General features: G+C 36.4%; 1 long non-coding RNA gene across 3 annotated transcripts; it reads left to right on the top strand.

Annotated features, from left to right (window-relative positions):
- The first annotated feature begins 19479 nt into the window (after positions 1-19479).
- Positions 19480-27710, top strand: LOC148851154 (uncharacterized). Of its 3 annotated transcripts, XR_016099782.1 has the most exons (5): positions 19481-19688; positions 25001-25041; positions 25323-25506; positions 25898-25993; positions 27524-27710. It is a non-coding gene; the product is annotated as an uncharacterized LOC148851154 (long non-coding RNA). The 3 variants fall into 3 exon arrangements; XR_016099783.1 differs by lacking the exon at positions 25898-25993 and having other exon boundaries at positions 25323-25456; XR_016099781.1 differs by lacking the exons at positions 25898-25993; positions 27524-27710 and having other exon boundaries at positions 19480-19688; positions 25323-25559.
- Positions 27711-27835: the final 125 nt, after the last annotated feature.

Consider the following 27835-nt stretch of genomic DNA (forward strand, 5'->3'; position numbering starts at 1 on the left):
AACCAAATCGCTCTAGCACCCGGGTAGAAGAACTGCCCCAAAGACCAACCTTGATGAGGGTCACCTCGAAGTACCCCTAAGAGCTTGTTACAAAGTAGCTCGCTACGAGTTAACTTGTGACTGAGTGATGCGACACTCTCAGGAAGCTTCTATCTAACAAGATCGTACCCGTCAGACTGCGCCACGTCTCTCGACTGACAGCGCAGTCCCTGCCCATTTGACAGTCTGCACCCACGTCTCTCGATAGATGGTGGTGTGCCTGTCCCTTCAGGACGTGTCACTCATCCAAGTGGGTAGTACATTGTAACGATTACCTGCGCAGCCCTGGCAAGTAACGGTTGCGACAGGAGCCCAGTGGCGGTTACGCCCGATTTGACAAGAACACCCCTATAAAAGCCCTTTAATCGAATGGGAGAGGACACTCTCGATTTGGATCTAAACTTGAACTCTTACTTGCTCACGAGCTAATCTTGAGACGCAGTGATCTAGCACGACCTACACTCTTAGCCTTTTATACTCTTTTCTTCCTCTCCAATGTTCTAATTTAAGCTTCGAAGTATTCTCGTCGAACAAATCACCAGCAATCCTTCTTTTTCGTCTTTTCAGATGCCGTCCGTTGCCAACAAGGCCGGTCAACAACCAGCTAGGAATGTCCGAATCGTACCACATCAGTAGTGACGATCGAAGATAAGAAAATTATCATAATGTTATCAATAACTATCTAATAATCATGTTGGCTAGCTATATATACAGGCGAGAGTGGAGAGATTCATTTGGTGGTTGGTCACGTCCAACCTAGCTCTATCTATGGCCATTGAGGGGAGCGCGCAGTCACGCTACGGACTACTCTACCCCTAGCTGTTAAGCGATATGGCCATATTGTACTGCTGTTGTTATGTGTTTAGTGTGTGGGCAACTAAACACCAAAATCGAGACCATGCCACTGTAACCATTTGGACCACTCTGCGGTACATAGACAAGATTATTACCCGTCCATGTGATCTTGCTGCTCTCCTCCTCCTCTCATCAACTGTTCTTCATGCATCGTCTACGCTTAATTATTATCTTCAGATACTTAATTTGTTTCAGGGGATTTATCAGTCTTGTTCCTGCTGGAGTTACCCTAATTACAACTCTAGGAGTCCAGGGAATGCCAATTCTCGATCCAGCCCACAACCCGGCCGCTCTATATTTTTTCTCGCTCATCATCAGGGTAATTAAGATTAGGGATTAATTATATCGTACCTTAATTCTGAAACCTAAACCAATTCCTGCAGGGTCAGTTTTGGCTTAATTCCATTCTGAGATATGATTAGCTGAAGTTGAAGTTCATTTGGGCATGAATCTCGATCGTATTTCTTCCCCAAGTTTAATTCGATTGTACGTAAAATTATGTGTAGACATAGGGGGCCAGTCTGAGACATGCATGGGCATGGCAACATCATCAAAGTGGAAAACTGGAAATATAATAATTCTCTGTTTCCTAGTGCACTGGCCATTTGCAGTCCGCTAACTACACAGCTGGTACAACGCAAAGGACAGGTTGGTGGGTTAGTTGGGTCATATCGCTCTAAGCTCTGCCTAAGAACAATGAATCTCAACATCTTTTCCGTCCTTGAAGAGACCTTGATTGATGTCAACAATTTTAACCTCGAATTACAGTTGCCCAATTCCTGTTCTCAAATCTGTGAGCGGCCGGTTCTATAGCGTCCAAGATGCCCGCCCACAACCCAGTCCTATTAATTTGTTCTGTTCTGATCACCCAAGTGGTTGTGGTCGACTCCATCGTCATCGAGCAAACCTGAAATCCAAATTCAACACCACGTGGTCAAGAGACCCACATTATTGTCTCCTGTCAACACACCCCATTTGAAAGGATCGATTCCCCTCGTACCATTGCCTCCTCCTCCTCCTCCTCCTATATATGTGTGTTCACACACTCACCTCTGAGCTACTGGGATCATCGATTGAATTGAAGATCAATCAATCTCTTGTGAGTTTGCCTAGCTTGTTTGACCAAATTAAAGTTTGAGATTATCCGTTTCTGTCATCAGTTCCTCTATCTTAAGTATATATTTATATACTTGTGGTTACGGAGATCGATTATGGGTATTCATTTTCCTGGGATGGTTCATGCTAAGCAGCTCCTTCAAAGCTTGAGTAGGAGCCAATTTGAGGAGGCCATTGCATCCGACGTCCCGAAAGGCCACTTTGTTGTTTACGTTGGGGAGGACGAAAAGAAGCGATTCGTAGTCCCCATATCCTACTTGAAGCATCCTTCCTTCCAATACCTTCTCAGTCTGGCCGAGGAAAAGTTTGGGTTTGATCATCAACTGGGTGGCCTTACAATTCCATGCAAAGAAGTAGACTTCATCCGTCTCACATATCATTTGAATAGATCACGGCAAAAGGTGTGAGCCTTAATTTTGATATTAATCGATCGTTATCATATTAGATTAATATATATATATATATATATATATGTATATATGTACATATTCTTTTGTTGAATGGATTGGGGCCGGGGAGCCGAGAGTAGTCTCAATTAAGCATTCATCATTGAATGGGATTCATCTAATTGGTTAATTTAGCTCTACTTGGCTCTAAATTCATCGCTTTCTACTTCTATATTTGGACCCGTTAATTCCTTTCTACATAATTTGAATTCATTCTTTTTTTTTTTTTTGTTATGTTGGAGCAGACAATAACGTGGTGCAAATTAAACAAACTTTTAATTCGATGTGGGTCAGTAAAGTTTCTAACCACATAATATGTAAATCAATCCTCGCTTTTTGTGCAAAGCCAAGATCAAAACACACACTAACCTAGCTAGCTAGTATGTATCATCGGTAATAAATTTTTAGTCAACTTGAATTTACTTATCAACAAATTAAAAGCAGTTTTGTAGATGGAAATTGCGAAACTAACATTTTTACTTTTTACTCATAATCACTTGATATCATTAGAAAAATGACTTATCTGTTGTGAGACACTAGTCTAGCAGCACGAGCACGTTTACTGTTAGTGTTTACATTCACCAACAATTTAGATATATATATATAGGTCGGCACAACAACAATAGATGGATATATATTGGAAAAGTAAAGCAATGGCCACCGCGCGGTTTGTTTCCATACAAGAAGTAGGGGGACAATAGGTGTAAGTAACTAAGGCTGATTTGATCGATGCCTATCTAATTAACTGATGAGAGTAAAAGATCGATCGAGTTGGTGTGTGCATGGACTAGTCTTTACTATTCCTTCCATGATAATGTAGCGTCTGTTTGGCATCGTTCCAGAAGAAAACGGTGTCACATCAGTGCCATGTCAGAAAATAGGGATTTGTTTGGAATCATTTTTATATAAAAAATGGTACATTTCAAGTCATGCCTTGAAAATAGGAAGGTATAGTTTTGGAGCAATGTCAAATTTGGTGCCTCCTGGAACTGCAGTTTGTTGCTGTCAGGGCAGTGGTGTGGTACTGGATAATAGGTACCAATGCTGAAAATGTTTCATGGAGCGTTGATACCAAATAAAAAATGTTTCTGTTGTTTTATAAAAGTCCTACCTGATAGCAATGACTCCAAATAAAGACACTGTTTTCTCAGAAAATAGTGCTGCAACCCACACATTAACAGCATTGATGCCAAACATATATATAATGTCTGGTCCTCATTGAGTTTGGTATTCGATTTATATATATATATATATATATATATATATATATATATATATATATATATATATATATATATATATATATAAATCATGATAATTAGATGGGAATGAATTAAAGCCATGAAAATACCACTTCCTCACCATTCCAACATTTGAGAGGACTCTGCTGCTGCCAATTTTCCAACAATTAAATCCCGATTTAAAGGAGAGTACAACAAATTTATATATAATGTAAATTAATTAACCTATACGTGCACATGGTTTTCGATAGGGGGATCACAGGTCGGGTTGGGTCGGTTTATTGGGGTTTTCCCAACCGACCCGACTTGGTCGGATTACCTAAGGTGGAAATCGAAACCGACCCATTGATAGGCTAAACCGATCTAGTCGGTTTGAGTCAGGTTGGGTCGGTTTCGGTTTTGCTCCTGTACAAAAGGACACCTAATTGAATTCTAATTGTAATTGCCTAATGGGTTGCCTATTTGGTATAAAAAATTATAGAAAGTTAAAAACTATGATAGATTTTCTATTCTAATTGTAATTGCCTAATGGGTCTTCTAGTTCTAGTAGAATACTAGTTATAGTTAAGTAGGAAACTACTCAAACTAGGAACTACCGAACTAGTAAAAGAGTAGTTCGGTTCGGGTTGGGTTGGTTTCGGTTTTCACACAAGAAAACCGAAACCGACCAGTACTAATGAAAACCCGGCCGACTCAGGTTGGGTTGGTCCGGGTTGGTCGGTTTGGTCAGGTTGGGCATTCTTATGAACAGCCCTAGTTTTCGAAACTCCATAGATTCGGACAGTTGGATTGTTCGGCCTGGGAACCGTCCAGGTATTCAGTTCTATTTTACCCCAAACCCGATCTTTAGTCAAATACCGTTAATTTGGTCAATGACTCATTGACCTGGGCGGTCAAACCATTGACCTATTCGACCCATTCAATGGTTCTTGGCCGTTTTTTCATTTTAATTATTATTTTAAATTTTTTATTTATTTTTTGTCATAACGGGCCATTCATTCAAACTGAATGGTTGAACCATCGACCCGAAAACCAGTGGCCAAAATGGTTCGGGTTCCAAGTCATTTTTTAAAACATTATACATGCATATACGTATAAAAAAATCTAAGTTGTGTTTGATTTTCAGTGCAAATCTTGGCCAGGTGCCAAAAAATTTCTATTCGATTTAATTTATGAATGGCAACAAGTAGGATACCCATGAAAATTTCTATTCATTTATCATAATTTACTCAATAACAGCATAACTAACCTTATTTAGCACACCACCTGTAACATTAATTATCTTCATCTCATAATTAATTCAATTAATTTCACTTAAGTATATTTAAAACCAGTATTGTATAAAATTGAGATATTATACGAATTTGAGCATAGGTTATTTATTTGAAACATAAATATTTTAGCCACTAGGCCGCTTCAAACTAGCATTTGAAATAGTGTGCTATGCTAGTGCTATAGTCTTTTTAACTTCAAAAATAAAAGATATCATATAAGGTTACAGGAACATTAAAAATTTTAGAGGGAATAGCGATAGGCCAATAGCAGCTCCTCTTTTATTTTTTAAAAAACCTCTGAAAGCAACAAAACAGAAGACATCCTACGGTTAAATTGAATTAGTTAACATCAAAGATTCTAAAAAAAAAAGTATATTAACTTCAGCTCCAATGGAATGAAATGGTGAGGTTTGTCCTTAAAGCTCCATTTGGAAGGAGTACAAATACAAACATGTACTGTATAAATAAATATAAAATAATATAAAATATAAGGTTTTGTATTTGTACTCTTTGCAAATGGAGCCCAAGGCTTAATTTGGAAAGTGTGTGAGTTTGGAAGGAGAGAAATACAAATATATAGAGTACAAAACCTTGTATTTTGTATGTATTTGTACTCTTTCCAAATTGAACCTAATGTGATTTAACTTTGCCATAATTGGTCACTATTTTTAAAGGAAAGATTTTCCAATAGAGAATAAATACTTATTTAGGGACTTCACCTAACGGTTTAAGTTTTTAAATTGAACTATTCCTTGAGATCGCATCATAGCCTATTTGACAAAGTAGTTTAGTGTTTAATCTTGGTCACCCCTATTATAATTAATTAAATTTTAAGCACAATGTATGGGTGGGCTTGTGCTTATCCATGCTTCAAACCCAATGGAGTTTTGCATGAGAGGGCATGTTAGAGAATAAACACCCATTCAAGGACACCTAACGGTTCCTTGGGAGAAACCTCTCCAACCCCGTGCCAATTCATCCAGTTGTGGTTTAGCATTTACTGCATAAATAAAATATGGGTAGTACCAAAAGAGTCTTTGGCCAATCTAAGGCCATGATTAGGAGTGTTTAAGTTAAAAATAAGTGCTTATTGAATAAGCACTTAAAAATAAATGTTTATTCGAATAAGCACTTGTTTGCATTTGGCACCCAACTTTTTCAAATGTTTGTTTTTTTTTAAATAAGCACTTATTTTATATTGGGTGTTTGATAGTCTTTTTCACTAATAAGCACTTAAATAAGCATTTGTGACTATTTTGTCCTTCATTTTTTTTTCAAATTTTCAAAATACCCTTTGAAAGTACTTTTATAAAAACACTTTTATGAAAGTATTTTTATAAAAGCACTTTTATAAAAGTACTTTTACAAAAGTATCTGTAAAAGTGCTTTTTTAAAAGTGATTTCATAAAAGTGCTTTTGTAAAAATGCTTTCGTAAAAGTGCTTTCATAAAAGTGCTTTCATAAAAGTGGTTTCATAAAAGTACTTTTATAAAAGTGCTTTCGTAAAAGTGATTTCATAAAAGTACTTCTATAAAATTCAACTAGGATAATATTGGAAGAAAAAAAAAATTGAAAGCACTAAAAATTGAAAGTACTTTCATAAAAGTACTAAAAATTTGGGCTTAAAGTATAAGCCCTTATTTTTAAAAGCACTTGTTTCGGGCTTATTTATCAAATACCAACAAGTGCTTAATGGCCAAAATAAGCACTTATTTTTAAGAACTCCCAAGCATGGCCTAAAACCCCATAAATTTTAATTTTGATGAATATATCACCTTAACTTAAATGAATTGGCATGATATCATTGGACCAGTAGAAGAGGAGTCAGAGCCACCTTTTTACTACGAAGTAGGGCAAGAAATGTTTCAGACTATTTGGAATTTGCAAAAAGAAAGTAGTAAAAAAAAATGATGAACTCCTACAAGGAATTGACAGGCACTTGGACGTAACATTAAGTAGTTTCATAAGTTTGCGTATATCTAATTAGTTACATTAATTAACAATAAATGCTGGCATATTTTAAAAAATATTAAGAGAGAAAAGTTGTATTGGAATTGACTTAGCGGCTGTTTGGCAACGTTATCGTTTCCTGGAGTAACAGCGCCACATAGAAAAAAACGCTACTCCAGGAAACAACCATCTATTTGGAATCATTTTTCCATAGAAGACAGTGCTCCAAGCCACGCCTTGGAAATCGAGAAGGCATGACTTGGAGCAATGCCAAATTTGGTATTTCTTGAAGTTGCAGCTCGTTGGTGACAACAGGCCAGTGATGTGGCAATGGATAATGGGTAGAAATGCAGAAAATGTTTTCTGGAACATTGGTACCAAATAGAAAAAGTTGTTATTGCTCCAGGAAACATCTTACTTGGCAGCAATGATTCCAAAAGAGAAAAGGCAGAAAACAGTGCTTCCAACTCACACATTAGTTGCAACTGCAACATCAATGCCAAACATATACAAAATCAACACTTCAGAGAGGTAAATCTTACTTGATATATTGGAATTGTATATCAGGGGTGAGAATGGGACAAAAACGCATTTGCTATTTGGCCCCACTCTCATTTCCACTTTCTAGGGGCAATATTGGAATTGTATATCAGGGTGTTCGACCATTGTACTTGCCACACTTTGATGGACTACGTACGATTTTATGGTAGTTAAATATTAGGAAAACGAAAAATATAGAAGATAAAAAAAGAAAAGTAAAATCAGGTTTTTTGACACAACAATTGTTACTATCCTCATTTTTATATATAGTATAAAAATATTTACAAGGGTTTGTAAAATATCCACCACCCAGTCAACAAATTAAAACAAGATGGATCTATTTGAAAGGCATTTTCTTTCACCTCTCATTGCAAGGTCACCCATTAGATGATTAAACCCAAACTCTTGTCGGACCCTTGGAAGAGAAAAAAGGCTATAGGCTAGCTTTCTAAAGAATAATTGGAGGTTTGTGGAAATGTTGTGATTTATGAAAACCTGGTTAATTCGTATTATACGTACAGAGATAGCATGCAGGAAGCTCATCAGTACATGGTGGCATGATAATCCTGTGGAGTGTCGAATGTGAGGTGGCAACTGAAAGCTAAGGTTCACATGGATATGGTTTTGCCTCCCAAACTCAATATATAGTTAGGATCTCCAACTAATATACTACTATATATAGAATCCATGCGAAATGCTAGTCATACTCTCTTTGTTAGATAGGAAATGGATATCTGAATCAGAGATAGGAAATGGATATATATATAGAATACATGCGAAATGCTAGTCATACTCTCTTTGTTAGATAGGAAATGGATATATAGAATACATGCGAAATGCTAGTCATACTCTCTTTGTTAGATAGGAAATGGATATCAGAATCAGATATATATACATATACTCTGTCTATTGCTCTACAATTCTACATGCATGTGTCCATGAAACGTGCTAAAAAAATGGGCTGCTGGCTCGATTTTAATAGTTAATATGTTGGGGGTCCAGGGGAGATATTTGTGACAGCTGATGGATATGGATAAAACGAACTTATTAAGATTCATGAACTTTCTGGTCTTGGCGTGCATCAATTAAGAATTAAAATTCAAGGCACAGGCACAGCGCTAGTCTTCTCTTGTATCTAAGGAGATGGAGTGATATGATATCAGTACAGCCCACATGCTCTTTTTCCTCCACATAAGGCCAAGGCTTCTTCCAGAGCCCAGAGGCTGGGAAACATTAAGATTCAATGTTCTTATATATATATAGAGAGAGAGAGAGAGAGCGCGCGCGTAGCCCTACACGCACCATACGGCCGTACGTCTTCTATTCTTCTCTCTTTAAATATAATAATATATATTTCCGTACAGATAGACCTACACGCACCTACTCTAACTTCAGTAGTATAACTAGACTAAATTGATGTTAATTAATTACGCCAATAGATTTAACAAAATAATAATAATAAATTTCCTGCTTGCTACACTCAATTCACAAGAGCATAGCGAATTATTAACGGAAAAGTACGGATAGATCTGATGCAAATTTTTGATTCTCACCCTAAAGCTATAAACATTTAAAAGACTCATAGCCGCTCGTGAATTGGCCCAAGAATTATCATCATAGACAAATTTGTTGAGGCCCGGGTATAGATCTTTGATCAGTGGCATTGCTTGAATACAAGAGAATAAGATTGTACCTAGCTAGTTGCATTTCAACTAGATTTAAATTTGTTGAGGAGCGGCCGGGTATGGGTATTTGAAAGCAAGCATGCTAGTGAGCAGTAAACTAGGGTTAAAAAGGTTGTTAAGACATGTGGGCATGTAGGGTGAGCTTGTTCAATATTAACCAATTACTTGTTAAGGGGGATGATTCTGCCTACAATTCTTCATTTCAGGGTTCTCTATTAATGCTTAATTTTGGTGAGAGAGAAGGGTATGACAGTATGAGAATTGAAAATGTTGTCTAAATATGCTACATGCAAGTACTTCTAACTTGCTCCTTTGGTTTTACAATATCAAGGTATTGGCAATTTAACAGGATCATTAGTATTTTCAATGTGCCTAGAAATTGGTTACAGTACAAATTTCATTTGCGCTGGTGTATATGCATGTAAGTGTTACAGGGCCAGTGTAAATTTTATATGAAAAGTAAAATAGAAAGTAAAATGAAGTAACCTCGACATTAAATGAAGGAGAATGAATGCAGGAGTATTATGTATTTTAGAGAATAAAAACCTATTCACTAGCCACACCTAAAAATTTAAGTTGTTAGGTTGTGTTTCAGAATAAAAAGCTATTCAAGGATTCACCTGAAAGCTTAAGCTGTAACATGAGGACCTGGATAGGTTTTTATTCTCTAATAACTAATAAGGTAAGATGCAAGATGACGCACTCTTTACTTTATATGAGAGTAAAGAATTGAGGTAGGAGGATGGTGGTGCAAATTTTGCATATTTAAATGCATAATTTCATAGCCAGTGATACAAAAGAGACCAAAAGTAAAATTTGGCATCAGATAATAGGAATGAAAATTACAATTACAAATAAATGAAAGCAAATTGAACTAGCTATGGATGACAATTTTGTGAAAATTTTAGGGCATCCGATCCATCCCAACCCTAATAAGACTCATTTACCTTACAGAGTTTGGGTTTTGGCCTTAAGATACTCAATGTTATACTCAATATATATAAATATATATATATATATGGTCTGTTTCTCCACGGAATCGTTCAACAAGAAAAGTGACTAACTCTAGATTTTTCAAACATTTAGGTCGGTGAATTTCAGCCCATGAGCTTGCTGAACAACTTGGGTTTAAGCAAGTGTGCATTAATGAAGGGGACTCCAACCCTTCTCAACAACCAACTTCTTCTGTAAGAATGCAGATTCATGCTTGACAGAAACCAATTAGTTGCTACCATGGTTTTCAAAACTAGACTGGACCGGATGGTTGGACCAAAAAAACCAGTAACCGGTTAGCCCTCGGGTTTGGTTATACTCAAAACCAGAAATTTCTAAAAAGCGTTGAAAAAGTCAGAAAACCACTGACTCGGGCGATCAGACCGCTAACGACCAAGGCAATGATTCGCAGGTTACACTTTTTATTTTCAATGTTTTAAATAAATAAAAAAACAAAAAATAAAATGCCTTTAATATCCCCAACCCATAATCGAACTTTAGTCCCTTTAGGGTTAGAACCCATTTTCGTTCTAACCCTTCCCTCCTCTCAACCCTCACACCCAACCGACCACCTGCAGCGGCCAGCACCTCCGGCATCCAACGGCGACACACACCGACCAACGGTGATTAACAGCAACCGGCGATAGCGAGTTTACAGTAGTAAGAGTTGTGGTGGCCAGCACTTGCAGGCTCTAGTAGTAAGAGTTGCGGCGGCCAACACTTGCAATGGCAACCAACTCATAGTGGCAGGCAAGGAGAAGCACTTGTAGTGGACGACAATAACACCACCATTGGGCATTGGCAATTCTACAAGTTCGAGCAGCACTTGCAGCGGCAACTTGCCTGCGGTCAAGCCTGAGCCCACTATCACACCACCATTACCAACACTCAGTAGTGAAACCTTGAATTGCCTGATTTCTAGAAGATTTGGAGATTGATTGTGAGTGTTTTGACACCTAGGAGCAGTTCTAAAGAAATTGAAGAAAAAACAGAGTTTTGAAGTTTTTGCTTGGTTGAAGCTTAGGGAGCAGCATTTGGCATGGTGCTTAGGTACAAATTAATGTAATTTTTTTTATCAATTAGGTAAAATTAATGTATATTGAAATCTTTTAGATATCAATCTTGGTTGCATAGCAATCTAACATTCTAGAGTGAATGCTCCAATTTCTCCCCTTTTATTTTGGTGTCAGGGGAATCTATCCTATGAATCTTGATTTTAGGTCAAGGATTTTTGCATTTTAGGATTTAATATTCTAGAGTTTTTTCTGTATTTTTTACAATTTTCTATTTTTTTGTTTTTTTTTATTTTTTTGTATTTTTTATAATTTTTTTGTATTTTATTTTTATATTTTCTATGTTTTTGTATTGTATTGTTTTTTATTTAGATAGTTTTACTTTTTGTATTTTTTTCTCTTTTTTTTTTAATTTTATGCTTTTTTATTATTTACAAATATTTTTTATTTTTAATTTATTTATGATGTCACGAGTCGAACTGCTCAACCCAAACGGTTGAACTACTTAACTGGAAACTGGTCCCCTTAGCGGTTCTATTTCCGGTTCATTTTTAAAAACCATGGTTGCTACGTACTCACAAGTTCGAATATTCCCGATGCACAACTAAAACGTGCTATGAGGCCAGTGTGAGGTGTATTCTATAAGGAGTAGATCCGAACTCCATACTTTGATTTATTCACCAATTATAATTTATAAATTAGCCTATATCCTTGGGATGGTCATTTTTTTCTGAGTACTCTTTTATCTTAATTTGGGGTCTTGCACAAAGATGGACATTTAGGGTTGTGCTATCCCCAAATATAAATGGGCATGGACTGGGCTTGGCTTAGAACCTATGATGGCATTTGTTTAACATACAAATGTAATTGAATAGGCATTTTTGGATGTTATGGAGCTACACAATGGGGATACCCCATCCCCTAACCCCCATACCTATAACCCCTAACTAGGGTTGGCAATCTTCACCCCAACCCATTTGACCCACCCACCTTGGAACCCACCCATTCTAGTGGTGGGTCAATATGGGTCAAATGACCCATTGGGATCAAGGGAAAAGGGTCAGAGTGAGGTTGGTTCGAGAGTTATGTATCAACCCTGTATGGATAAGATTTTCCTATGAAAGCTTAACAAAACTCTTCACCTACTGTGGCTTAGTAGGTCACTCATGGAAGAAGTGCAAGTTAGTTCCCAAATCAACACCACTGCTAGATCTTCTGAAGGAACTAGCAGAGAGGAAACTTGACGCCCCAGGAGAGTGGCTACGGGCGAAGCACAAACCGGAGAAACCTCTCAACTACCTAGTATACAAGAAGACCCCAGAGTCCTCAGCCTCCTATAAACAACTCCAGGTTGTTAGGAATGATCAAAGTTCAGAGGAGGATTCTAAAGATGAGCTTCTAGAAAAATGACAATGCATGATCGATGGATCTTTACCGACGGGAAGAATCTCCAACAAAGGCAAGGAACATTTGCCAAAGGCTAGCTCCAGTGATCCCAATGAGTTGTCAAAGCGGAAGCGGTCTGAGTCGAGCTACAGTGTAACTCAGAAAAAAGCTAAAAATTATATAATTTCTCTCGAGATGGAAGCCCAATCAATCAAGTTAGCAAAGGTCCAGGACCAGCACATGTAAATCTATTCAACTGCTATGGGTGGATTTGGTATAATTAATTCAAACACAGGAGTTAAAAGGAGAGGCAAACCTTTTTTATATGAATCAACCCTAAAAGACCACTTGGGCTCACAGTCCTTGTCAAATAATTCATTTAAAGGGAATAAGGTCTTTCCGGTTTCTGAGGCTCCAATTAGCTCCTTAAGAACCTCGGAGCAAACTGTTGATTTTTTTAAAAGTTAGATATCTGCAATGAAAAATACTCTCCCTACTACTTCGGATGGTCAGTCTCACCATGATTCTAGCTCAACCGATCATGTACCAGTAACCCCAAAGCACTCCATTATGCAAAAGCAAAACTCAGATTATCTTCTAAAGGATTTAGACTCTCTCTCCAAGCTTGAGGACTCCTCTTGGATTGAACGATGGGATGGTCTCTCAATAGAGCGGCAGCAACAGCAAGTTGCCTCAACAACAGCATATGTATTTCAGATATTTAGTTTCCTTTATTCCTTGTTATTCAATATTTTTAGCTTAATATATTTGCATTTCACTACTTTGGACTACTTGGTATGTGTTTTTTTATTTTGTCACTACCAACATGAAAATCTTTGCTTGGAATGTGCCGGGGGGGGGGGGGGGGCGGGGGTAAAAGTAAGGAGTTACGTAGAACTATTAAAAGATTATGTAAATCTCTAAACCCGGATATACTCTTTCTCTCTAAAACAAAATGAATGATGAAGAAGCTTCGAAGTACTCTAAAACTCTTGGCTACTACAATTTCAAATCCGTAGTTCTAGTGGTTTAAGTGGTTGCCTTCTTTGTGCTTGGAAAGATAATCTTGATATCTTAGTCACTGATGACAGACAAAGATACATAGAGTTGTCTGTGCAAGCTAGTCCCCCGACTGCTAGCTGGTCTATTCTCTTCCTGTATGGAAGTCCAAGTCATGGTGATAGAGCAGCTCTATGGGAGAGTATCATCAACTCAAAATCCTATCTCTGAGTTGCACCTTGGATCCTCCTCGGTGACATCAATGATTTGGTTCACCTTGATGATTATGAGGGCCCCAGTCATCGAGCTCGCCTATCTCAACATCTCAAAAACCTAATTGACTTCTTTGCTCTCTTGGATCTTGGGTATTCAGGACCCTACTACACTTAGTCAAACAAACAAACAGGTCAAAGGTGAGTTCATGAAAGACTCGACCGAGGGTTGGCAAGCTTGGAATGGCTAAACTGGTATCCCGACATCAAACTGTCTATCCTTCCAGCTGTTAACTCAAATCATTCTACAATCTTGGTTAATACTAACCCTGAACCCACTGTGGGGAAACAACAATTTCACTTCCTACCCATGTGGGTTCATCACAAAGACTGTGATAATATTGTCTTTGACAACTGGAATACTCCAATTCTTGGTTCCCTAGCCTTCTCCATTGCAAGCAGGCTGAAATCCTTGAAAAAACCAGCTCCAGTCTTGGACTAGAAATACTTTTGGTAACATCAACAAAACAATTCCTGAAATAGAAGAGAAAATTCAATCAGTTCAATCTAGACCATTTGGCAATTGTGATCTGTCCAGTTTAGCTGACCTGGAAGCCCAGTATAATAAACATCTCCTCATAGAAGAGCAACTTTGGAGACTAAAATCCAGGGAATTATGGCTCTTAGAATGTGACAAAAATACAAAATTCTTTCACCATCAAATTAATTTCAAAAGGAGATGGCTCTCAACTGATTGGCTAAAAGGAAATCGGGGTAACTGGATCATTGGTGTTGTTAACATAGCAAACCTTCTTAAAAGTCAATTCCTAAGCAGTTCAAACCTTGAGGAATCCTTTGACCCTACACTCTTGGATGATTTGAATTTAATAAAACCTCACCTGAAGAGAGACAGAGACTTCCTTCTCATTCCTCCTCAAAAAGAAGAGGTCAAGCTAGCTCTCTTCTAGATGCACTCTCACAAAGCCCCTAGTCCAGATGGCTTCATTGCTTTCTTCTTCCAACACTACTGGGACCTAGTAGGTGATGACATCACTTCTATGATTCAAGGCTTCTTTCACAACAAGAGACTCCTCAAGCAATTAAATCATACTAACTTTATTTTTGTTCCAAAAGGGAGAGATGCGGAGAAAGCTGAGCATTTTAGGCCTATTAGCTTAAGTAATGTACTCTATAAAATCCTAGCTAAAGTTCTGGCTAACAAACTAAAACCACTCCTCCCTACTCTAATCCAGCAAAATCAAGCCGTCTTCATCAAGGGCAAAAACATCATAGACAATATTATCCTTGCAAAAGAAATAATCCATAAACTAAGGACCCAAAAAGGGAAAGGGAAAGGGAAATGGGATGCTCTCAAAATTGATATGGCCAAAGCTTTCAATAGGATGGGTTAGAGATTTCTTATTGAATCCATGAAGAGAATGGGCTTTCCTAATAGTTGGTGTGATCTAATATGGCAGTGCATCTCTAACTCTTCCTTTTTTGTAAAGCTCAATGGCTCTTCTTATGATTTTTTCATCACTAAAAGAGGTTTGAGGTAAGGTGATCCTTTCTCGCCCTACCTCTTCATTATTGGTATGCAAACTCTCTCGGCTTTGTTGTATAGAGAGGAAAACTCTACAAGACTGCAAGGAATCTAACTTGCAAAGGATGCAGATCCAATCACTCATCTCTTATTTGCTTATGACTACTTCATCTTTTGTAAGGTAGATCCAGAGTCTTTCCTCAACATCTAATCCACCCTCTAGATGTTTGCAGAAATCTCATGCCAGCATATCAATTTTGCTAAGTCATGAGTCATGTTTAACAAGAACATTCATAGAATTCACCAAAAATTATTGAGCATATCCCTGGGAATGAAAATCATCAACTACAGTACCAAATACTTAGGGACCTGGCTGGTAGATGGAGAAGGTGGTAAGATGAGCACACACAAGCACCTGTAGAGAACGTGCCAAACAAGATGGACCTATGGTAAGCGAAAACTCTCTCTCAAGTTGGGTGCACCACTCTTATCAAAGCATTTACACAAAGTATCCCTCTGTATACTATGTAAACAAACTCTCTACCAGTTGGTCTCTACAAGAGGTTGGATAGGCTTCAAAAGAATTTTTGGTGGCATAGCAAAATGAGTAAGGTAAATGGCTGCAATTTAAAATGGAGTGTTATTTGCTCTCCCAAAGTCATTGGTGGTTTAGGGTTAAGAAGATTCTCTCTTATGAACAAAGTTCTCCTTCTGAAGCCTGTATGGATGCTCCTTAACCATAGTGACAGTCTCTAGGCTCAGTAAATAGAATCTAAGTATGTCAAGGGTAATTTCTTTGACTTGAAAACTAAGGCTTCGGACTCATGGTGGTGGAAATGTATCATCAAAATAAAAAATGAGATGAAGTCTAGCTTCTTCTAAAAACTAGGGGATGGGAAAAAAAAATCTCAGCTTTATTGGACCCTTGGATTCCTTTGTTGGAAAATAACACTCCTATTCGAAGGACTACAAATGGGAAAATAACACTCCCAATCACTAACAGACATTCCTGGAATATTGATTACCTTTATCAACCATTTGATGATAGTAGTGCCGAAGCCATCCTCAGTATCCCCCTTAGGCCTTCTCCACAAAGTGACAAATTGCTTTGGAAAAGCTTTAAGAATGGGGACTTCTCGATGAACTCAGCCTATCATGCTCTCATACAGTCCCTGCTCCCAAACCAAGTAATTTCCACTAGATGGTCCAAAATATGGGCAGCCCCGTGTTCCCATAGATGCCAAATTTTCATGTGAAAATTTCTACATAACGTAGTTTGAACCAAAACATTCATCTAGAGCTGCAGAAGAAAGAGGATATCTGGTGCACTTTTTGTAAGTCATCTCCTAAAACTCAAAATTATCTTATGCAGGAATGCCCTCTAGCTCAGGCTGTTTGGATGCAAGCCCAAGTTGGGCTCATGCCAGAGGATTTTCTAAACTCAAGTCAAAGTGATTTGTTGGACTGGTGGTGGCAGTATAATAACCATATCAAGGATAAATCTTTAAAGTATAATTACCTAGCAAAAATCCTTGCAATACTCAGTAGTCTTTGGGATGCAAGAAATGAAACCATCTTCAATAATGGGAAAGCAGATCCTCTAACAATCTTAAGGAAAGCTAGTGACTATCATATTTTCAAAACATCTGTGTCCCTACGTTCATCTCCTTCTTATCCAAATAATGCATGGGACCTACAAGATGTCCTACATTCATAGCATCCAATCATTATGGTGGATGGGTCATGGCACACTATCACATAGTGCATCAACTGGACTCTTTATGTTCTCACATTAATCTCCTCTTCTCCTTGCAGAAGGACAACCTTGCATGGAAAAATCATCAACATCAGCTGAGCTCTGGACAATCATAAGAGGTCTTTGTAAGCTTCTTTGTATGGACTACAAAAGTGCTTTTTTGCTATCGGATGCTAAAGATTCTCTATTGAAGCTAAAAGGAACTAATAAAAACATCACATGGGAAGTTCAAGCTCTATACGACCACATCTTTGACCTTCTATCTTTTTTTGATGATATCAAATTATTGTATATAAATAGGTTAGTTTTTAAGCCAGCCCTTGATCTTGCAAGATAGGCAAGGCTTAAAAAAACTCTTATTAACAAGTCTAATCCCCCTTCATCCATTTAAGTTTGTTTTTTGGATCACTGTAAAAGGGGGCTCTTAATGTACTCGTGATGTTTGGTAGTGGTTCCTTTTATTTTTCCAAAAGAAAAAAAACGACCATCGATTTTACACTTTAGGTTTTAGGTTTGAAGTGAGGATTCAAATGGAATTTCAGATCAAAAGGCAAATTGCAATGGTGACCAGAGCATAGAGAACACCGATGAACAATCTTTGAGTTTCATATCAATCGGTAAACAAAATGCAACAGCAACTAGAGCACAAAGAACATTGGTGAACGATCTCTCTCTCTCTCTCTCCCTCCCCCTCCCCCTCCTTCTTCTTCTTCCTCAACGGCTCAACGCCACCACTTTCCTTTATTTAAAAAATAGAACTATATATTTGACTAAAATCGTGGTTCTTTGCTCCGAAACCATGGTTCTGCTATCATTCAAGAATTGGTTCACAATGCAGCCAAATATTGTATTTTCTACAATCTATATACTTTCTTGTACTTTTTGTTATTTATTTGAAATTTTTGTGCTTTTCATAATTTTTGTTGTTTTTCTACAAATTCTATTTTCTAAAAATATTTACATTTTTTGTAATTTCTTTAATTTTTTATATTTTTAAATTTTAAATTTATTTTCTTTATTTGAATTGTATATTTTCATTTCATTTTTTATTATTTTTATATTTTTTTTGCAATTTCTAATGTGTTACATGAAAGAAGATTCCAGATCAACCATAAGAGCACTTCAAGGATCGTTTACAACTTCATGGAGATGCCAAACCCTCATAAATGAATGCAAGAAGATTGGTAAGGAGGGGCAACTAGAGGTCATCTACAAGCATGTCCAACGAGAGGGCAAGCAGGTAGTAGACTGGCTGGTAAACCAAGATCACAATAAAAGGGTTGATGCAAATTCTTCGTCAAATGCTTTGTTAAATTAATTAGGCTATGTTTGGGAATGCTTATATTAAAAATAAGTGCTTATTCGAATAAGCACATATTTGCACTTGGCACCCAGCTTTTTCAAGTGTTTATTTTAAAGAATAAACACTTATTTCATATTGGGCCTTGGGTAGTCTTTTTTCCAATAAGCACTTAAATAAGCATTTGTGACTATTTTGTCCTTTATTTTCTTTCAAATTTTCAAAATATACCCTTACAAAAATACTTTTATTAAATTACTTTTATAAAAATACTTTTATAAAAGCACTTTTATGAAAATACTTTATAAAAATATTTTTACAAATGCACTTTTATGAAAGCACTTTTAAACACTCCCAAATATGGCCTTAGTTCTTTTACTGTAGTTTTTTCCTTCTCTCGTTTGATTTATATAAAAAAATAGGAATTAATCTTTTCTTGCTTGTCTTCATCACTTGTGAGGAAAGGGGAAGGGATGCATTTACATTTCATTTTCACCTAAATCTTCCAATCATTCCAAAAGTCTTCTTGATCTTATGGAAACCTATCTACTTTCCTTTTACTAATGGTTCACTACAAAAAAAAAAAAAAAAACAAAACAAAAAAAGGTTTAAAGCGGCGATTTTAAAGGCCGCCACCGAAACGAGAACTTAGGAACCAATATAGAGAAAATTAAAAATTCGGCGGCAGTTTTGGCATATGTCAGATGCTTTATTTTTTGAACCGGTCTAAAAGCATCACATTCTATTCAACAAATCAACAAAGCCCAAAGAGAAAATGTTAAAATTTGAAAGTTCCCGTGTTCGTTCTGCTATTTTTTGCATTCAACAGAATAGTAGTAAAAACTAGGGGTAGATTCGAGTCAAGCCGAGTTAAGTCGAATAGTACGAGGCTTGAGCTCGGTTTGCCACTGTTGTATAAGGCTCAAGCTCGATTTGAGCTAGAACATTGAGCCCAAGCTCGGCTTGAGTAAAAAATTCATAAGTTCGAGTTCATCTCGGCTCGAGCTCGATTTCAGAAAAAATGTTTTATAAAAATAAAAAGTTATATATAAAAAATATTTTTATTTGATATTTAAAAAATTAAGAATTATAATATTTTTATTATATATTATTTTCTATAATAATAATAATAGGTTGCTTGAGAAATAGAGAAAGGTAGTTCCATTCCATTGTTGTTCAAGTGAGGACGCGAAGAGATAGATTGGTCGCCCGTTCTATCGTTGTTCAACAGCATACAAGCATTTTCCGATTCAGGAAAGCTCCATGCCAGCTTCAATCGCTTGAGGATGCTCCATATATCAATCGATGAGAGAGGGGAAATTTTGTTTGACCAAGAGAAGGTAATCATCAAACCCTTTCAATTCAAGCTTTTGATCTGAAAACAACTTTAGTGACTCACGCTCTTTTGATATATCTAACTCAAGGGAAGATAATATGCTGATTTTCTCCTGCAAATGACTTTTAAGTATTTGACCGTGGGCAACAACCTCATTAAGCTTACCTGATTTAGCTGCAAGTTCTATTGACACCAATGCAGCAACCATTTCTTCAAGTTCATCATTTTCGGTCCCTTGGCATTGGATTCTAACTTTTGCAACAAGCTAAGATCAAACAACAGGCCTTTCAAAATATCTTCTTTCCTTATTAACTCATCTTGGAGAGACAAATTTTCAGAGATCTTCTCTTGACCAAAATGCTCCAAGTGCTCAAACTCTGCTATGACCTTAGAGACCCTTTCTTCATTTTCAAATATCAGTCTATTTAATAATGTCAAAAGTTTCTCCTCTAGCACTTGACATATTTTGTTCCCTGACATGTTCATGTCCACGACTTCAAATAAATCAACATGGTTCTTAACTATATTGAATTTTTTATAGCTTCTTTCTATTCTCATTGATTGATATCTAGGGATTTTAACATCTTGGGCCATGCATTTATCTTAGAACCTCAAGCAGTAATTGCTTAGGTTCAGGTGGATCCCTGACCACCATCCGCAAAACCATTCAGTCAAATCACCCAATCATGAAATATTTTTGACAGTTCCAAGAGTTTAGTGGTTCTGCTACTTTATTCTCCAATTACATTAATGGCGTGGCATTGATGTTGCCATTGAACCTATGGCGTGAATGACAATATACAAGTACGGGAGATATTTTTGATGTGCAGCTGCAATGTCTTATGGATAAATGTGGTTAGCATTCTTGTAGAAAGTAGATATACTTGCAATAAGCCATATAGCCACACATTGGCAACATCTCCCCCTAGCAGTAGTGATTAGGCTTGTTGGGATCCTTTAGTAGGAGCAGATCCGAACTCTATTTCTAGTGTCATGGGCATCATGTGCTTGAATGCCCTTAAGTCACTGCACAAAAAATTGTAAACAAGGGAGTTTATGAAACCGGATTATAAGGAGTTGATATTTTGTCTTTTGAAATTTGTGGCCTTCTTGATGTTTAAGGATTGCCATGATGCCTATTTGGGTCCAGCTACGCACTGAAGTTGAGGGTCGTCATTATCAGTCAAAACCAGAGAACACATTTCCCCTATTCATATTTGAATGGTTTATTACAGGGACTAGCTGAAAAATGAACAGAAGCTAAGGTTGAATCATGTTAACATTTGGCCCTGGCCTGTTTAGTAAATGACCTGAGTATTATGCCTCCCTCCTGGGTACAATATCTTGAAGAATTATTTTAACATTAAATATTGATATCAACACCATTGATTTTCATGTAGTTGAATATTCATGTTAACTTGCTAGTCTCTAAAAGAGTTTGGAAATTCTGTATTTATTATTTGGAAGGACTATTATTATAAGGACTTCCTGACAAGTTAAATGTTTGGCTTCCTTGTGACTCGATTCAGCTCTTGTAAAATACATGGACACGTTAGAGTCTCTGTTCTGTCATTTCTGAATTCTGATTAGGTTGGTTTTTAAGTTTGTATTGGTGACCAAATCTCATCTTTTCAAGCCCACATTTCCTGCAAGTAAAGAGAGAATGTTGGGTGTGAATCTCTTGGATAAGTGGTAACAATGGTCATACTTGTCTCAAATTCCAATGCTCCTCGCCTCCTACCAACATCCATCCATTCAGACAACATGGTCATCAATCACAAGATTAAAATTTTAGGTCCTAAATGGGTCCCATTTTATGTCAAACATTTAATTTTTTTTAGTTACTATGCAACTCCTTGTCCATCCCTGTTCTTGTCACAACTAGGTAACATAGGTTAAGCTACACTCTAGATTGGTCCCGCACAGAGGTTGATGCTGTTTAAGGTTCTCCAAATTCCAAATAATTCACTGCTAGTATATTTTTAATCTACCTGTCTTTTCTTTTAATACTTAATTCAAATGGTTAAGGTCATTCTCCATGTATGGAAAGAAAATCATGAGTGTGCATAGAAAGAAAGTCATCCAATGTGGAGCAAATTGTTTGGTACACACAAGATCAATCAAGGGCATGGTAAATGCATAAGCCACTAGTTCCTGGGAGAACTCATAGTAAGACTGACCATGTGCTATACCAATACTAGTTCCTGCTGAAAGGAAGCCGTTTTGGTATGTGCTATAGTTTATACAAGGAAATGGGGCATAGTTCATCTAACATTCTATGTGTGATTAGGATTTAACTTTAGAGACTTATATGTTATAGCAGCTTCAGATACAACAAAAAACCTGAAAACTTAACATAGAATTTTCACTTTATTTTCCCATTAAAATTAAGGTATCCAAACAAAAATCATCTCAGAAGTGATCAAGACCCACTGTTGAATTTGGTTATTATAGTCTCTATTACAAGAAGTGGTTAAGAACTGGATTATCCAGATCAGGGATTAGCTGATCTAGATTCACTTTGTAGCCTATTTGGGATTACCAAACTGGGAATCCCAATTTGATTACTCTGGTTGTTTCTTTTTGTTTTTAGATTATCAAACTGGGAAGTATCTATGTAAAGAAATATCTATTATTTTGCATTGAGTTCACTGATATAACTCTGGTTGGATTCCTAGTCATCTGTTGAATGTTTCTAGTTATTTTGATCCAAAAGTGGTTGCTTTTTTCTGCCAGAATTATTTTCTGGTTACAACAATCTGAGCTCCTTTTGTTTTTCCTTAGCAATACGTGCGTGATACAGTAATTTTGGACCATTTATATGAGACTTTTGATTTTCTTGGTACAATTTATTTAGTATTGCATTACAATATTGGAAAATCTTCAATTTCAAGTTTCAACAATTTCAGTTCAAATTGTGAGTTCTATCCCTTTAATTTTACCTAGATTTGAGTCTGATGGAAGATACTACATCAAATAGCCTTTTCTAATATAAACTGGGCTTGTAGTAGAGATTTTATCAAACAAGGTATGATCTCATAGTACTTTTATAAAAAGTGGCAGATGGCATATTTTGCACTTGTTGCTTAGGTGTTGTGAAATCTTTTGCTGGCTGATGCTTTACAGGTTATACAAGACCTAAAACCCAGAACTTTGTAGAGGAACTGAGGAAGATACTACTAGAAACATAACTACACCATGTTGACTTTTTTGAGTTTAGATCAAGTGGTCTTATTTTTAAGTTATATTGGAGAGATCAGATACTTGTGAAGCTTTGGTGTTGTCTAGTATTTGTAGTGTATTGGACTCCATACCTTTGGTTACCATGGAATTTGAAATCACTGTTCATGTTTCAAGTTAAATGGAAGAGAAGTGTAGTTGGTGCATATTTTTCTGTTTTCAGTAAGAAAACTCTTGTTAATGTTGAACAGGTTCTTGTGTATTTAGTTTTACCCATCATTCCTTTTCAAAGAACTTGTGCCTTTACTTCATTGAACGTTGTTGTTATTTTATGCATGTCCGTCTTTTAGTATTGGTTCTTTATATTTAATCTAGGCAATGATTATAAACTAATTTGAAATGACCAACTTTTTTTGTTGTTGTGTATATATACTAAATAGTAAATTGTTACTTAATCATTTTTTATCAATAACAAAAATTATTATTTCATTTATATTATTTTAATCAATACAACCTTTGGTATTATCTTCTCTTTACAGGCCAAATTCTTGTTTGTCTTATACTTAATATTATCTTGGATGGTGCATTCTCTTGGAAACCAAACTTGATTTTTTTGGGAACCTCCTGCATTTGGCATCATCTAGTTTCATTAAGAAACCTTCCTTCTGATTTTGTATCTTCTCCATACCATATGTCATTCTATGCCTGATGTTTTGGTGATTGATGTTTCCAAATGCCCTATAACCATTACCAAACCTGTTGTGCCAACTAGATGCATGTCTTTCCAGTACTACATGGGCTGTAAAATCCTAGTGCTTGAGTCATAGTTTAGTAGCTCTGCCTCTTAAGATTCTTGTCCACCTTGCCTTCAACTTATGAAGACCAAGAGGGATGGAAAAGAAAAAGGAAAGTAGGTAGAGTAGGAGGCTATGTTGCATGGACACTTCAATTCAAAATGGCTTCTATGCCTGTCTTAGAGACCTCAAATTTCTGAGTAAATTCCGTGTATAACAGTCTGTCCATTTTTTATCTTTGTAATATAGGTAGGAGGGTGTCTTGTTTACTTTTCTCTATCATGCCTGAAGAATTGAATGATGAACTCATTCAAAAGCATCTTGACTATTTCCCTTTTGGTAGTCTGAGTTTTCTCCAGATTTCTGGGCTGCGGAATCGGGAAAATTACCTGGACTACATTGCCTTTCTTATTCAATCCCTTCAGATTCTAGCAACCCAATGACTCTATTGAATCCAAAACAAACAATTGGACTTTAAAAGCCTCAAAATAGTGATGCCAAGTTCTTCTGGATAGCGGCTATTTCATGCCATCGCAGAACTTTTAAGGCTATAGCAGACAAAGTGATAAGCTTTTCAGTTCAGCACCTTCAGCTCTTATTGAACATCTCCTAAGGCTATGGTTGCCCTCTTGAACAGCTCATTCAAGTGGATTCCGCATTCCATTAATGTCTTGATTAATTCTCTAGCTAGAAGAGTTACAAACAATTCCTTGAGTGGGGGAACTGGTCCCAGGAGAGGACAACCTTCCCCTTCCATTTTGAATTGAAAATTATCAAGAGTTGTAGGCATTTATCCAAAAAAAAACCCAATATTTATCAACCAACAAGTAATTCTTCTTGTAAATGTGATCAAGATATGGTTGAGAAAAAAGAATACTTGCTTTTTGAAACTAGAATATTTTACAAGGTGTTTAGGTCCTATGCCTTGCTTTATAGTCACAATATAAAAATAAAAATAACACCTTATGTGGTGCTCCTACATGTATTGCATCACGGGAACTGTTGTGATGCTAGGAAGTAAATCTGCAACTTGTACGGTTGTACCTTCCTCATGATACTTGGAGGCTTCTTAATATTAGCATTCCTGAAGTTAACACATTTAAAAGCTCATTTTCTTAACATGGACATTCCAGAAGTTAAAACATTTAAAAGCTCAAATGAGCTAGACAGTCAAGGTTCAACTTCTATTTCTCAGTTCATGGTTAAATAGCTCATGTTGAGGTCATTTTATGTTATGGTGACCATAAATTTTATTAATGGGTTAGTGATGCACTCTTAAAATTTCAATTTTATATTATCATATGTTGTGCTCACCAAGACAGCTTTTTGTTTTTTTTTTTAGATATGTTGACAGCAGCACAGGTAGTCTTCTAAGGCCATAATGTAAGTATACTCTGACATAATTGGCTCCCCTCAGCTCCCTTCCCATTGATGACTTCAAATTTTGATTATGGAGTTTAGTTTTTGGGAACATTTTTTTGTGGAAATATGCTACTACTGTGCTCATGTCTAACTTCTATGTGCATGAAGGACAAACAAAGACAAAACAAATTGTTGGTACAGGAAAAGAATGAGAAATGTTTTTTGAAGAGCTTGGAAGTTGTCATTTAGTAGTCTTGATTCCTCTTTGTGGTATGATGAACCCAATTCAATCTCACTTGTAGATACTGTGATGAATGTCTACATCAAGACAATGACAGAAGATGGCAATAAAGAAGTTGTTGCTCAAGCTTGTATGAACATAACAGACATCATCAAGGAATATGAATACATCATACATGGCACTTGAGCCTTATCAGTATAAGTGCTTTTTCCCATGTTTGTCTTGAACAAAATATGTTTTCTGATGTAGGTTTTTGAGTTATCAGTTATATTCAATTTATGTTATCTGATTCCAGATATCCCTAGGTATTGAGGCAACTTTAATATTACCATGAGAAGATTTGGTTTGCCAGTAAGCTGATTCTGATAGTGATATTGATGACAATGGTTTTGAACATGATGAAGTGCTCATGGATGCAATATCTGATCTCCTTCCTGCATGCAAAATTCATGAGACCTCATTTTAGTTCTGACCTCCTTCCTGCATCATGTTGAACATGATGAGCCTTTTATGAAATTTGCGCTAAGATTGTTTAGTGCTGACTATGAGAAATGTTTTTTGTTTATCTTAAACCCTCGATTTTTCCTTAGTCTCCATTTGCATGACCTATCACCATTTTGCTATTGATGAGTACAGAGAGCTTCACACTCTCCACAAAATCATACCATGGTGGTTTCCTGTCTTGCTGAAATTGCCTAGGAAATGGACTCTCCAATTGCAGGCTATGTTGATGTAAGAATTTTATGTGATATGGGAATTATCTTTCATCCCTTGCCTTTACATCTCAGGTTACATTGAACTTCAAGTGAACAATTATAACCTTATCTTTCATCCTTCTCTTTCTTGGGAGAGGGTTTCTGCTTTCGCCAAGTGCTCTTTGTTAGTAGGCACCCACTTCTCTTTGTTAGTAGGCACCCACTTCTGATTTGATTTGAAATGAAAGCTATTAGCTAGTTTGTAGGGCTATATGTTGGCATTTACCTTCTTCCCTACCTGCTCACTACCTCACTCACCTTCTCCAAAAGTAATAATAAATCATGCTGTTAATTAGGCTAAAGAAAAAGAAAAAGATAATGTATGTTTGCTTAGTTTGGTTGACTTTATTTTTGAGTGGCTTTCACCATTTTCTTTAAGCGGGAATTTTTGAAACATGTCCTTTCTTTAGACAGTGATGGGTTAGATGGTTATGTTTAGGCAAAACCCACCAAGGGAGAATTACTAAAATCCTAGATTTGATGCATATCTGGACTCTTAGTTAACGAGTAGAAAACAAATGCAAGGCTCAGATATAGAGATGGTGTTTGGTTTAGTAATTCACCAAAGATATGAATGTTAATTGGAACTGCATTTTTTTGGGACTAAAAGGGTTTATGGGAAAACGATTGAATGTGGTTTAAATCTTGACCTGGCGTGTCATAGAACCATACTGAGGGGTTATGTAGACCATGGACATATTGCATAAGGAATTTCCTTTTAACAAATTAAAGAGTCGGTGGAAGCAACTACATTTATTCTGAGTAGTGAGTACAACTGTTCATCTTTACAAATCAGCAAGTGAAGACCTCAAAGCTGGCGGCATTCTAGATTCAATGAATAGGCTTGGAATCTCATTCCTAGAGAACCTTGAAGAAGTTGGATCAAAGATAAAAATCGTGTGAGTTCTTTCTTGTAAGAATACAAAGATGAGAGCCATTAAGCCACTAGAGATTCATCAAAATGTCAATGGGGATACAGCAAATGAATCTGTGAATGGATTAAGGGAAAAAGAAAGCTAAATTCTTGATTAGGCAAAACAGGTATTGGTGCCATGAGAATCTTGATTACACTCATGTCAGTGATAATAATGGGAAGTAACAGCAGAAGCAATTGAAATATCGGCGTCACCTCTTTCCTACAATGTCACATAAAGGTATATATAAAATAATCTCAACTTCTAGCCTAAGTGGAAGATCTTCATTGTTAGTGATCGTGAGCTCTAGGTTTTTTATATACTATGATTTGGCCTTGTTTGTGTAGTACTCGTTGGATTTTGTCTAGGCATTGTTGTAATGTTCTTGCCCTGGATGGACATGAAATGATGCATGATTTGATTTCTTCAGTTTAAATCCAACTTGATTTGATTAAGTTATTAGTTGCATAATTCATTTATTGATGTGAAAATACTAAATTATGATGCCTCCCTCATTGTTTTGTTTTAATACATATTTTATTGATATTCATTTACCCTACATTCTCTAACAATTTATATGTTATGATTTGTAGGTTCAACCATTATGTCAAGTGGATTTGCATTGGAAGATGTGTTATAATAATAATAAATGAATTGTTTTGGATATTATAAATCAATTGATGTATAACAATTTTTATACATCAATTGGATATTATATTTGAACAATTTGTTTTGGATATTATAATAATAAATCTTTAAATTAATAGATTTTGTTTTAAATTGCATTTTTTATTTAAGTTGCTTAAGTTTTAACTTCTCTTGTATCAATTATCATGAATATTGTATTAAGTAGGCATTAATGTGATAAAACAATAAAAGTGCAAGTACAAAAAAGGGTGGGAATT

Source organism: Nelumbo lutea, chromosome 5 (assembly GCF_056320005.1).
Source record: "Nelumbo lutea isolate HS-2025 chromosome 5, American lotus-T2T, whole genome shotgun sequence".
In the NCBI taxonomy this organism is placed as follows: Eukaryota; Viridiplantae; Streptophyta; class Magnoliopsida; order Proteales; family Nelumbonaceae; genus Nelumbo; species Nelumbo lutea.